The sequence below is a fragment of the Mesocricetus auratus genome, unplaced genomic scaffold (assembly GCF_017639785.1).
Source record: "Mesocricetus auratus isolate SY011 unplaced genomic scaffold, BCM_Maur_2.0 Super-Scaffold_100011, whole genome shotgun sequence".
Classification (NCBI taxonomy): Eukaryota; Metazoa; Chordata; class Mammalia; order Rodentia; family Cricetidae; genus Mesocricetus; species Mesocricetus auratus.
In genome coordinates, this window is record NW_024429195.1 from 22917373 (window position 1) to 22929741 (window position 12369).

The window sequence follows — 12369 nt, forward strand, 5'->3', positions numbered from 1 at the left end:
GAAAACAATAAAAATGGTTATGAAGAATGGAAATAAAACTGTTGTTACTGGCAAAGGAAATAGCATGTTATATAGAATTACTGTGTAATATCTGAACTAAGTTAAATAAAGTGGGAAATCATCCAAGACAAGGCTGAAACCCACCCCTTACTCTAGTGATAAAAGAGAGAAAAACTGAAGTTGAACCCTGGCCAAGCAAGGCTCTCCGGGGAACCTTCAGATTTCCTCCTCCTAGTACTTACAGCAGACTTGAACGAAGACACTTCCATGATTACCAAGTCTGTGTCTCTGTATGTCTGTCCTCTCTCAATATGCTCATAAGCACAGCCATCATGGGGGCGTTACAGAGTGAAGATTGAGAAAGAGAAGACTAAACACCTTTCACACATTTTATATGAAATCTCTATTGTACAAAGCTGGGCAACCAGGAACAATCCACTCTTCCCCTTCTTTCCCTGGACTTGGAACATAGAAGAGGAGCCCTTCCGAAAGCCTAGGTGAGGAACTGGAGAGACGGCTCAATAGTTAAGAGTACGGTTAAGAGTCTCCCAGAGGACCTGGGTTCAATTCCCAGCACCCACACTGTGACTTACAATTGTCCATAATGGAATTCGATGCCAACTTCTGGTGTGCAGACACGCATGTAGACAAACTTCATACACAAAAGCCTAAGTGAAAGGCAGCCACGATGTCCACTTCAGAGCTGCCCATCCCAACACTTACCAGAGGAATATTTGACAGGCTGAGCTCTTTAGAGTTACATTCATTTCACTTCACGCTGAGCTGAGGAGAGTGCTACATTCTGGCTTCGCTAATATAATGCTAAACCTTGCTTAGCACCCAAATTTGCTGCATAGGGGTGAGGAGGGGACCTAGTGCAGTTAGAAGAGTGTACAAAGCACCATGTAACCTTGTGCTAGGACACCTGTAATCTCAATACTTGGGAGGTGGAGGCATGAGGGTCAGAGATTCTAGGTTATCTTTGACTATATAGCAAATTGAAGACAACCCAGGCTGCATGGAATCCTGTCTCAAAAAAGCAAAGTGTCACTCATCAGATACTTCCGTCAGCAGCTCCACAGCCTGGGTAAAAGCAAGTCAACTACAGATGATTGTGACACCTGGGCCACAAGCCACCCACACAAGCAACAGCTCTGGAATCAGGGTCCCGAGTTCCACGAGTAGCAAATTAGGTTAGAGGAGCGAGCAAGAGCAGAGACACCGTGTAGCCGGGGCTCATCAACAGAGTAAGACATTGTTCAAGAGGGGTGACTGGTGCTGGGGTGCTCACAGGAGGCGAGAGGAAGAACTGGCACTGGCAAAAGACAAAACTTGACTATGGCAGTCAGTAGTCAAAACCTATTTTTGAGCTGCAGAGATGGCTCAGCAGGTAGGAGTATGTCCTGCTTCCAGGGTTGATGGGGGAAGTCCTGTGTATATGTCAATGAAGCACTGTTGGCCAATAGGGAAGCAAGATAGGTGGGACTAGGAGTCCAGGAGGACTCTGGGTAGGAGAAACACAGGAAGTCAAGATGTAAACACCACAGGGATAAGAAGCCCAGAAACTTCTCTGGTAAGAGAAATACGTAGATTAACAGTTATGGGATAAATACTTAAGTCAGAGCTAGCCAGTAAGAAACAAGCAAGGCCAACAGCTTCAAAATTAACGTAGCCTCCTGTGTGTTTATTTGGGGACTACAATGTGGCATAGCCCAGGAGACTGGCGGGTGAAAAACCAAGCCGCTGTCAAGGAAAAGGCTTCTCTTAACACAGGGTACCCAAATTTAGTTCCCAGTAACCAGGTATCTAACAACTGCTTGTGATTCCAGTTCCAGGGGATCCAACATGCTCTTCTAACCTCTGTGGGCACCTGCATCAATGTGAAATTCCCGATACAGACACCCAAAACATACATATAAATAAAAATTTAAATAAAAAACTATTTTGCTTTTAAAATATTTTATTAATGATATAAGGATTTCACAAATGTATTTTGATCAAATTCACCTCCATTGCTCCCCCTAACCCCTCCTAGTCCTAGCCTCATACTAGCTTTTCATTCCTGTAACCAGCCTCTGCCTCCTGAGTACTGGAATCCCAGGTATGTGCTGGTTTGCCTGGCTAAAACAGCCACTTTCAGAGGAGCAATCATCTGAGGGTTTATAAACGACGACAGGAGGAAACCTGCCACTCTTTTTCAAGAAAGTGGATTTCTTTGTCCACTTTGACCGATTGTAGGGTGATACCTTCCTCTATTTTCTTTGAAAGACAGGCCCAAGGGTCTCCTAGAACATCTATTAAACACACTAAGTTTGGACAGGGAAAGGGGGACTATCTGGGGAGTGAGTTGTAGGCAGGAGAGTGAGAAGTTCAGCTTAGCCTCAGCCTATTTAGTAAACTCAAGGTCATTCCAGGATATGTGAGCTCTGTCTCCAAACAGACCAACAAGTGTCAGTGGAAAAGGGTAGGTTGGACAAGAGGGGAGAGATAAGCAGACTGAATATCAAATTCAATAATGGGGGAGGGAGACTAAACCATTTTATCCTGGCAAGATACCATTTAGATAGCTTAGGATCAGATAAATACCATAAGCTGATATTTGCCTCTGCTCTGGCATATAGCCATAATACAGAACAGTATGGAGGCTCCTCACACAACTGAAACAAGAATACCATATGATCCAGCAATTCTACCCCTAGGAATCTATCTAAAATAGGTGAAATCAATATACTGAAGAGTTATGTACATTCCTACATTCCTTAGAGCAATATCCACAACAGCAAAGAAATGGATTTTCCTGGAAGTAGTAGTGCACACCTTTAATCCCAGTACTCAGGAGGCAGAGGAAGGTGGATCTCTGTGAGTTTGAGGCCAGCCTGGTCTACAGAATGAGTTCCAGGACAGGCAAGGCTACACAGAGAAGCCCTGTTTCAAAAAACAAAGAAAACAAAGAAATGGTCTCAACCTAAGTTCTATGAGAGGATGAATGGATAAGAAACTGTGGTAAATATACAACAAAATACTAGAGATCACAAAATAGAAGGAAGTTCTGCCATTTAGAACAAAGTGAATGAAGCTGGAGAACTTACAGAAGATGAGAAAAAAGCCTGCACAGACTCACTTATGTATGAATCCTAAAAAGAATGACTTACAGAACCCAAGAGTGGAAGAGTGGCCATCAGAGGATGGGGTGGGGAGATGTTGGTCATGGGTATACTTTCTGCAGGACAGGAAGAAAAGGATTTTGAAACTTACTACATAGAAATATTTTAGCAGTCAAGACATGTACTGAACAATGAATATCATCTATTATTAACTATAGTTAATTATAACAGTGTGCTTCAAAATTACTAAAAGAATGGATTTTAAATGTTCTCACTATAAAAATATATACGAAGTTGAAATTGTGAATATAGTACTTGGTCCATTATAATTATTTTATAATTTATGTGTATCTCATCATATTGTACCCTATAGATACACACCATTATTATTTGTCAACTAAAAGCAGAGGTTTAAAAGCATCCTCTGAAACATGTATTAATTTCAACCTACAGGCCCACCCCCAACCTACACATTCTCTATGTTAGTTCCTTGGTCCTGAGCCATGGCTGAGGCAAAATGGCTCTAAACTTAATTTCCACTAAGAGTTTCTCATCTCAGTAATGAACTTGGCAGTTCATTCCTGAGAATCTGTAAAGGATACCAGTTATTATGGCCAACAAATTGTATACTTCTTTTATTGGTCTGACAGTGAATGAAAAGAATTTGCTTTGCCAAAAGGGATATACCAAGGTAATTTGTGAAGACTTGACCTCGTTAAAAATATTCTTGAAATATGCCCAAAAAGAAGTATACATCTAAATTAACTCCTACAGGTTTCTCCTGAACTGTCGAAAAGTGGCCTCAGAGCAGTTTTCTTGTCACTCTGGCTTACCGGAGAGGGCCCTGAGGCTTCTAACAACCTCTCCCGGATTGCACACTGCTGAAATCAAAGACAGAGTCAAACTCATTCTTCAATCCACATCCTCCCCATTACAAACCTATCGTCACTATCCACCAGTCTTGTACCAAGGGCATATCCTCTTTCTAAATCGTCTCAAAAAAGTTTATAGACTCCAAGACTAAAGATGGTTCAAAAAGCCCACCATAAAATAAAAGGAGCATGTTGACTGCTCCCCAAGCCAGGAGAGAGAGAGAGAACACAAACATGACAGTGCACCTTTATAAGTGACAAATGGCTCCACAACTAGGCAGACTTTGATTTTGTCTAGTGGGATATAATTAACAACTCCCAAGAAGAAGAAATGCCCTAGGAGACTGGATGTTAGGTTCAAAGAGACAGAGACAGAAGTTAGAGAAGTCTTAAAAGCACGTGTAGGGGAGTCCGGGCCAGCTGTCCTAATCTTTAATGAAGAGATGCCCAAAGCATCAAGTTCAGGGAAAGACTGACAGGTCTGTCTCATAAGAATTCACCAATTCCTGCCCGCTTCCTTTTTCTCTCTTCCTCTCCCTCTCTGTGGTGTGTATGTGTGTGTGTGTGTGTGTGTGTGTGTGTGTAAATGTGCCAGTGTGTGTAGTGTGATTCACCTGTAGATGCTTGCAACCACGAGGCACATGGAGATGCCAGAGGCTGACCCCCTCCACTGTTCTGTGACTCTTACACTGTCCTGACACAGAGTCTCTTACTGAACCTGTAGTTTATCTTTCTTTTTACACCTAGGCAGGCTAGCAAACCTAAGGTTCTCTTGTCTTCACCCTTCAACCCCCAGCACTAGGGTTATAAGTGTACCCCTGTTAGGAGATGTCATTCTATGTGGAAATTCAATGCCACTTCTGACTACCATACGTAGAGTGTAGACTTCCCTGCCATCCACCTGAGCCCTGCCCCGTTGTCTGAACCCCCAAATAACTCACAAGACACTATATATTTATGAAGCTGTTGGCCGTTTGCTTGGTTTCTTACTGGTTATCTCTGACTTAAGTATTTAACCCATAATTGTTAATCTAAGTATTTCTCTTACTGGAGAAAAGGACCTCTTAGTCCTCTAGAGGATACATTGTGGCTCTCTGTGGCTCTCTTTCCCAGAATCCTGCTCGACTCCTAGTCCCACCTATCTTGCTTCCCTATTGGTCAACAGTGCTTTATTCAAACCAATCAAGACACATTTTTACAGAACGACATTTCTCAACATACCCCAGCTTTTACAAAGATGTTAGGAATCCAAACTCAGATCCTCAAGTTTGCACATCCACTGAGCAATCTATGTACTCCCTAGCACCAAACATTTCTATATGGTAGCGCATAAAGTAAAAAGTCTGGTAACCACAGAAAAAGAGAGAATAAAAGGTTCGAACCACTTGCTACTATTAAAAGGTCAATAACAAACAGCTCAAAAGAAAAAACCTGACAGGAGAAAGTATTGTTAGACTATCGGAATCATAGGAGACAGGAAAGGATAAAGCGAGAGCTCTCTGCCCCACACGTCTTGGGAATGTTGTAAGAAGGATGCAGTAATCTCTGCTCTAGCACTAAGAGGATGTAGGAGACCTAAGAGAAAAGGGCTGTCCTTCAGTCAATCACATTTGAACAGCTTCACTCTCCTGAGAGCACTCCAAACAAGCTCTCAGAGATGATATAAAATGCTCAGACTGTGACTTAGCCATGTCTAATAAAAATAAGTGTGCCCTGGGCCTGAATTGGTGACATGGTGTCTTAGATTCATTTCTGTTGCCATGATAAAAAATATCCTGCAAAAAAACAACACAGGACTAGGAAGGTTTTATTTGGCTTACAATTCCAAATTACAGTTCATCATTTGGAGGAAGGCAAGACAGGAACTCAAGTCACATCCCATCCACATCAAGAGCCGAAAGACATAAATGCATCCTTACTTGCTTGCACACTGTGCTTGGCTCTGTTTCTCTCTGCCCACAATGGGCTGGTTCTTCCTGTATTAATTAACAACCACAACAGTTCCCCTAAGATGTGTCTACAGGGCAAGCTTATCTGGATAATTCCTCATTAAGACTCTTTTCCAGGTGAGTCTAGATTGTGTCAAGGGGACAAGAAAAGTTAACTAGCACAGATGGCTTAGTGGGTAAAGTGCTGTGTTGCACAAGCCTGAGAACCTGAATTAGATCCCTGAAATCTGCAGCAAAAGGAGAGAACCAACTCCCAAAAGACTTCCCCTTGCCAACACACAACAAAGGAGTACATTTTTAAAATATCTGTCGCTGGGGTCAGTGAGATGGCTCAGCAGATAAAGATGCTAGCTACCCATCCTGACGACACTCTGTGGGAGAAGGGAGGCACTTCCTCTAGTTGTTCTCTGACCTCCACATTCAGGTTGGGGTGTGTGCATGCCCCCCCACAGACATAGATACACACACACACACACACACATACAGATATACACACACACAGATATAGACACAACACACACACATACAGATACACACACACACACTTTTTTTTTTCAAGACAGAGTTTCTCTGTGTAGCTTTGGAGTAAATCCTAGCACTCACTCTGTAGACCAGGCTGGCCATGAACTCACAGAGATCCGCCTGCCTCTGCCTCCTCCCAAGTGCTGGGATTAAAGGCATGTGCCACCAATGCCCGGCCCACACACAACTTTTTAAAATGTCCATTGACCTTGTTTCATGTTAGAGAACTGCTTAATAACACAATTTATGTAATGGCAAAAAGCAACTTCAACATTCATAAATAGGGAAAATGATTTAGTAAATTCTGGCACCCACCTAAATACTGGGCACTTTTTTTTTAAGTAAAAGTATTATTTGGGAGACTACAAAAAGCAAAGGCAGCACTTCAGTCTCAGGAGCCAAAGACCAACTTCAAATTGTTGCTCCCACCGTCATTAGGCAAATTTGTCACATCTTGTCTACTTACTGGGGACCACAGTCCACACTGCATATGAATGCCATGCATTAGATGAGATAGGGCCTGACTCCCAACAGGTGCTGAAACAATGTCTACAGTTCTCTGTTGGGGTGTCAGGCACAACTCAAATTGAATAACAAGACTTTATTTTGGTAAAATATATGCACCTATATTTATATTTTTTAACAGCAGAGTATTTGTGTCTGCTCAATAAGAAAAGACCTATTTATATTTTTATTTGTGTGTCTGTATGTGTGTGTGTGTGTGTGCCTGCATGAACGTACATACAAGTGCGGTAGAGTTCAAAGGGCATCATCACATCCTGTGCAACTGTAATTACAGCAATTGTGGGGGGCTGCTGCTGCTCAAACCTGGACCCTTTGCAAGAGCAGTGAGCACTCTTTGCCACTGAGCCATTCATCCTGCCCGAGTTTTAAGTTTTTCTTTCCACTTTTCTGTATTGCCTGGCTTGTTGCAAAAATGCATGCACTATTTTTTCATTTCAAAGGATAATCCAAGTCTGGTTACAGTGATACATGCTGTAAGCCCTCTTTCTCAAAATGCTAATGCAAAAGGATTGCTTGAGCCCAGACGTTTGATATCTGCCAGGACAACAAATAAAAACAGTAAAGATGAAAGTGAATGGGGGAGAGAAGGAGGGAGGTGAGGGAGAGACAGAGGAGAGAGGGAGGGATGTGGGAGAGAAGAAGGAGAGGGAGGAAGGGAAGAGGAGAGGGGAGGGGAGGGGAGGGGAGGAGAGGAGAGGAGAGGAGAGGAGAGGAGAGGAGAGGAGAGAATGAGAGAGAACACACTGGTAATCTTTTGGAGGCAAGTAGGGTGGGTATAGACAGATAGTGTTGAAGTGTCAGGTGTTATAGAAGAGCAGCAGGCACTAAGGCTGGGCATAGGTAAAGGCGGGACCCTGTGTTCTCGAAGGGATATGGCATTACTCAGATGTTTAGAAGTTCACAGAAGAAAGGAATGTGCACTGCTGGCTGTGATCTGGCAAGCTGAAGGATGAACTCTGCCTCCCCACCCTAAGGAAACCTTTCAATAGCCATTGCCCCTTGCACTTTACAGGAACAAAGTCCAAACCGAGGTCCATGAGCACTATCTGTAGCCCTGTCACCGCACCCAAACACAACCTCAATTTCTTCACTCTGGCACTATGGAACTTATAGTTATACCCTCTTGTTCCAGACCTTCACTCCAGCTGCATCTGCCCACAACTCCCTTCCCTGTCCCAACCCATCTTCAATCCTAGCTAACACCTCCTCCATCAGCTAAAGCATCCACTTCCTAGAAGGTTTACCTTAATCCCCCAACCCTTAATCCAATCCCTCTCACTCCTAGTGTTGAACCAGGAGCTGGTGAGCTAAGAAAGTGTTCTACTACTAATCTACAACCACATTCCTCAGGAGGGCCCCGTTGAGCCCGGCCATAGTATTCCTGAAACTCATCTATTGTCCATTTGTCTGCCTTCCCATCTGCTATGGGTATGAGATGTCCTGTGTAGCCTCGTGTGTTCATCTCATCTGGTGGTGGAAGATGGTGGAAGCTTCAGGTGTCTGGAGAGAGGTCTGGTTCCTCTGGGTCTATGCTTCATCGCTGCCAGGAGGTCTCTGCATTATCATATCCTTCTGCCATATTCTCCTTTATCAAAGGCCTAGCAACGACCAAGCCAGCAGAGCATGGCATGAAATCTCTAACACTATGTGTGCTGGTTTGAATGTAATTGCCCCCATAAGCTCATAGGAAGTAGCACCATTAGGATGTGTAGCTTTGTTGGCATAAATATGGTCTTGTTAGAGAAGTGTGTCATTGTGAGAGTGGGCTTTTGGGGTTTCCTATGCTCAGGATACTGCCCAACTGACTTCCTGTTTCCTGCAAGATGTAGTACTCTCAGCTGCTTCTCAAGCACCACGCCTGTGTGCACACCACCATGCTGCTCCCCATGATGATAATGGACTGAACCTCTGAACTATATACCACCACCTCAATTAAATGTTTTCATCACAAGAGTTGCCGTGGTCATGGTGTCTCTTCACAGCAATAGAAACCCTAAGACACCGTGAGTCAAAATAAATCCTTCTTCCTTTCAACTCCCAGGTATTTACCACAAAACTTTTAGGAAAAAGTCTAACAAATGGTAAATCCTTCAAGACTGGTAATTGGTATTATTACTTGTTCATTCTTCAGTATCCCTCATACAACACACAACAGCTAGGGAAACATAATAATAATTAAGTAAAGCTTTAAACACATAAGCCACCTAATTCCCCCTTCTTGTATTACATATTTTTCAAAAGGCATTCTGATTTGATTTCCTGTCCTAGGTATGTTAGAAAATTTCTATTACATCTTCACTGCAAGTCTGTTCACATGGCATATTGCTCACAGAAAACCGAGAGATCAGCATAGGGATTTTAGATGTCAATCAAGTACCTAGGTTAATATAAGTTCTGCCCTGAAGAAAATCAGCTTCCACATGCAGGCAAAAGCAGACTCTTGGGTGCTCAGAAAGGCCACAACTCTGAGCTATGGCAAATTACTCACACAAAGCTCTCCTGAGAAGCCTTTTGTGGGCACATCAGGACCTGGATTCATTAATTCAGCAAATATTTAATAATCTCTATCAAATGCCACCTTTGTTCTAAGCTTTGAGGATAGAGCAGGGAACAAGACAGACAATCACAAACTCATACTCTACTGAGAACTAATGGAGGGAAAGAGGAAAAACATGTAAAAATTTTTTTAAGTAGTACTAAATGCTACAAAGAAAAAATAAGCATGACAAAACATAAAGTAAGGGGAATAAAGGTGTGAGTTCCTTAGACATAAGGAAAAAAATTCCCTAAGGTGTGATATTTGTGCTGAGACTTGAGTTTGAGACCTAGTCAGCAATGAGAAACCTAAGGTAGAGAACTCAAGGACTACAAAAAAAAAAAAAAAAAAAGAAAAGAAAAATGCAAAATCTGTGAGATAGGAATGGGCCTTGAGTATTCAAAGACAGGAGTTTGAGAGCAACATAAGAAAGCATCAAACAGATCCCATAGGCTATGATAAGAAGTTTGGGTTTTATTCTACTTGAACAGGAGAGAAGCTAACAGGATAAAAACAGGGAAGATAGAGCAGTGGTTCTCAACCTGTGGGCCATGACCCCTTTGCAGGTTGATGGGCTCTTACACGAGTTGCATATCAGATATCCTGCATATCCAATATTTACATTATAATTCACAACAGCGAAATCACAGTTATGAATTAGCAACAAAAATAATTTTATGGCTGTGGGTCACCACAACATGGGGAACTGTGTTAAAGGGTCACAGCATTAGGAAGGTTGAGAACTACTGTAATAGAATCTGACTGACTTGTTAAAGAGCTGATAATGAATTCTCCAAAGACAACAGTAGAAACTGAAAGGACAGGAAGGAGGGTATTATCATGGTTCAAATGAAAAGTACTGATGGATTCTACTAGATTGGCAGCAATAGATGGGAACCAGTCAGTCAGATGTAAATAATATCCTGGAGACCACTAGAAGTTGATGTTTGTGTAGTTGCTTTTTCTTGTCACTGTGATACAATACCTGGCTAAGACAACTTAAGAATCATCTTGATTCATATCGTTTGAGGGATACAGTCCCTCTTGTCAGGGTAGGCATGGTGACAGGTGTGAGGCTGCTTGCTTACACTTGGGCAGATCCCTCAACAATGGACTGATCAGGAAGTATAAGCTAAATCCTTTTCTCTCCAAGTTGGTTTTGAAAACATTTTTATCATAGTAATAGATAATAACTAGGACAACAACTTATTACCTCATTACTCATCCCTACCATTTATGTCATGAGTTTTCTACTATAAATAACATATTTAGTATGAACATATTTATTCACTTTTTGAACTCCTGAATTGGTCATCAACACTGTTTCCTATTTTAGCAAAAATTATATTTGTCTATAAATAGCTGAACTGGGGTGGTAAGAACTTTTAATCACTGAAAGACAGATTTCCAATAAAATTCCCTTTGGTAATTATTTGCAAAAATGTACAATCTCAGTGGTTAAGAGCACTGACTGCTCTTCCAGAGGACTCGGATTCAATTCTCAGAATCCAGGTCCTGATCAGTTACAACTGTCTGTAACTCCTGTTCCAGGGGATATGAAACTCTCACACAGACACACTTGTAGGCTAAACACCAATGTACATAAAATACATATAATTTTTAAACTGTGCAGTGTAAATATGACCTACCATACACTACTGATAACTAATAACTCAATCAACACTTAGAACTTATGGTCAAAGGATATTTTAAAAATTAAAAACTTTCAAAAATCTTTTATTGTGTAAAGTGGTAAAATACATTTAAACAGAAAATTCTTTGTGGAAACCAAAATACCACTTCAAAAGACAAAATAACAATGTAAAATTTTATGACAATGATGGCAGTATTACATTTTTATAGGGTTTATATTTTATCAAGTGCAATCTTAAGTGCCTGTGGCAGTTTGGATGAGCATAGCTTCCATACGATCATGTTTGAACACTTGGTCTCCAGTTGGCGGAACTGTTTGGAAAGCATTAGGATGGATGGCCTTGTTGGAGGTGTGTCACCAGGGAAGTCTTCCATTCCTAATGTACTCTGTGCTTCCTGTGGATCAGGGCGTCAATGACCAGCTGTTAATCTAGCACCATGTCAGCCACGCCATGATGATGATTTCCTGTCCCTCGGGGGAACTGTAAGCCCCAAATAAACTTCATTCTACAAGTTGTCTGATCTTACTGCTGTATTGTAGAAGTGTCTAACACAATAACATTTCTTGTTTGGGGGTTGTATTTTTAAAAATAGGGCCCCATGTAGCCCAGGCTGGTCTTAAACTCAAAGTGAGCTCATAATCTTCCTGCCTCTGTATCTCCTAAGTGCTACAATTACAGTAGTGGTGGACCATACCTGGGTCCATAACCCTTGTTTTGTTTTAATATTAATTATAAAATATTCACGTTTGTTATACCAAAAACAATTTTTTCCAAAGACGTAGGGTGAAGAAATGTCGTACTATCAATTTAAAATTATGTAAAGAATTCAAGCAGGAAGATGGTAGATTCAAGGCTAGCCTGAGTTATGAAACCTGTCCTTTAAAACCTCACTTTAGGAATTGTATCAACAGACATGACCCTTTCCTTACCCCCTTATCCACTGAGATAAACTTGGGATATGGTATCTCACCTGGAGATGTCAATAGTCAATTGGGATAGCCCTGATTCTGCTTCTAGTATCTTTACCTTTTTGTAGAAGCTTCTAGTACCAATGATAAAAAGCATAACTTTTTCCCCCATGAGACCCTGAATGGGTCAGAATAGTACCTCAATTAAATCAGCTTGTACCCAAGACTCTAGTTCATAACCTGTTCTACTGCTGTTATCAAATTTTGCCCAAGTTTGTTCATGATAATCTTTTTAGAA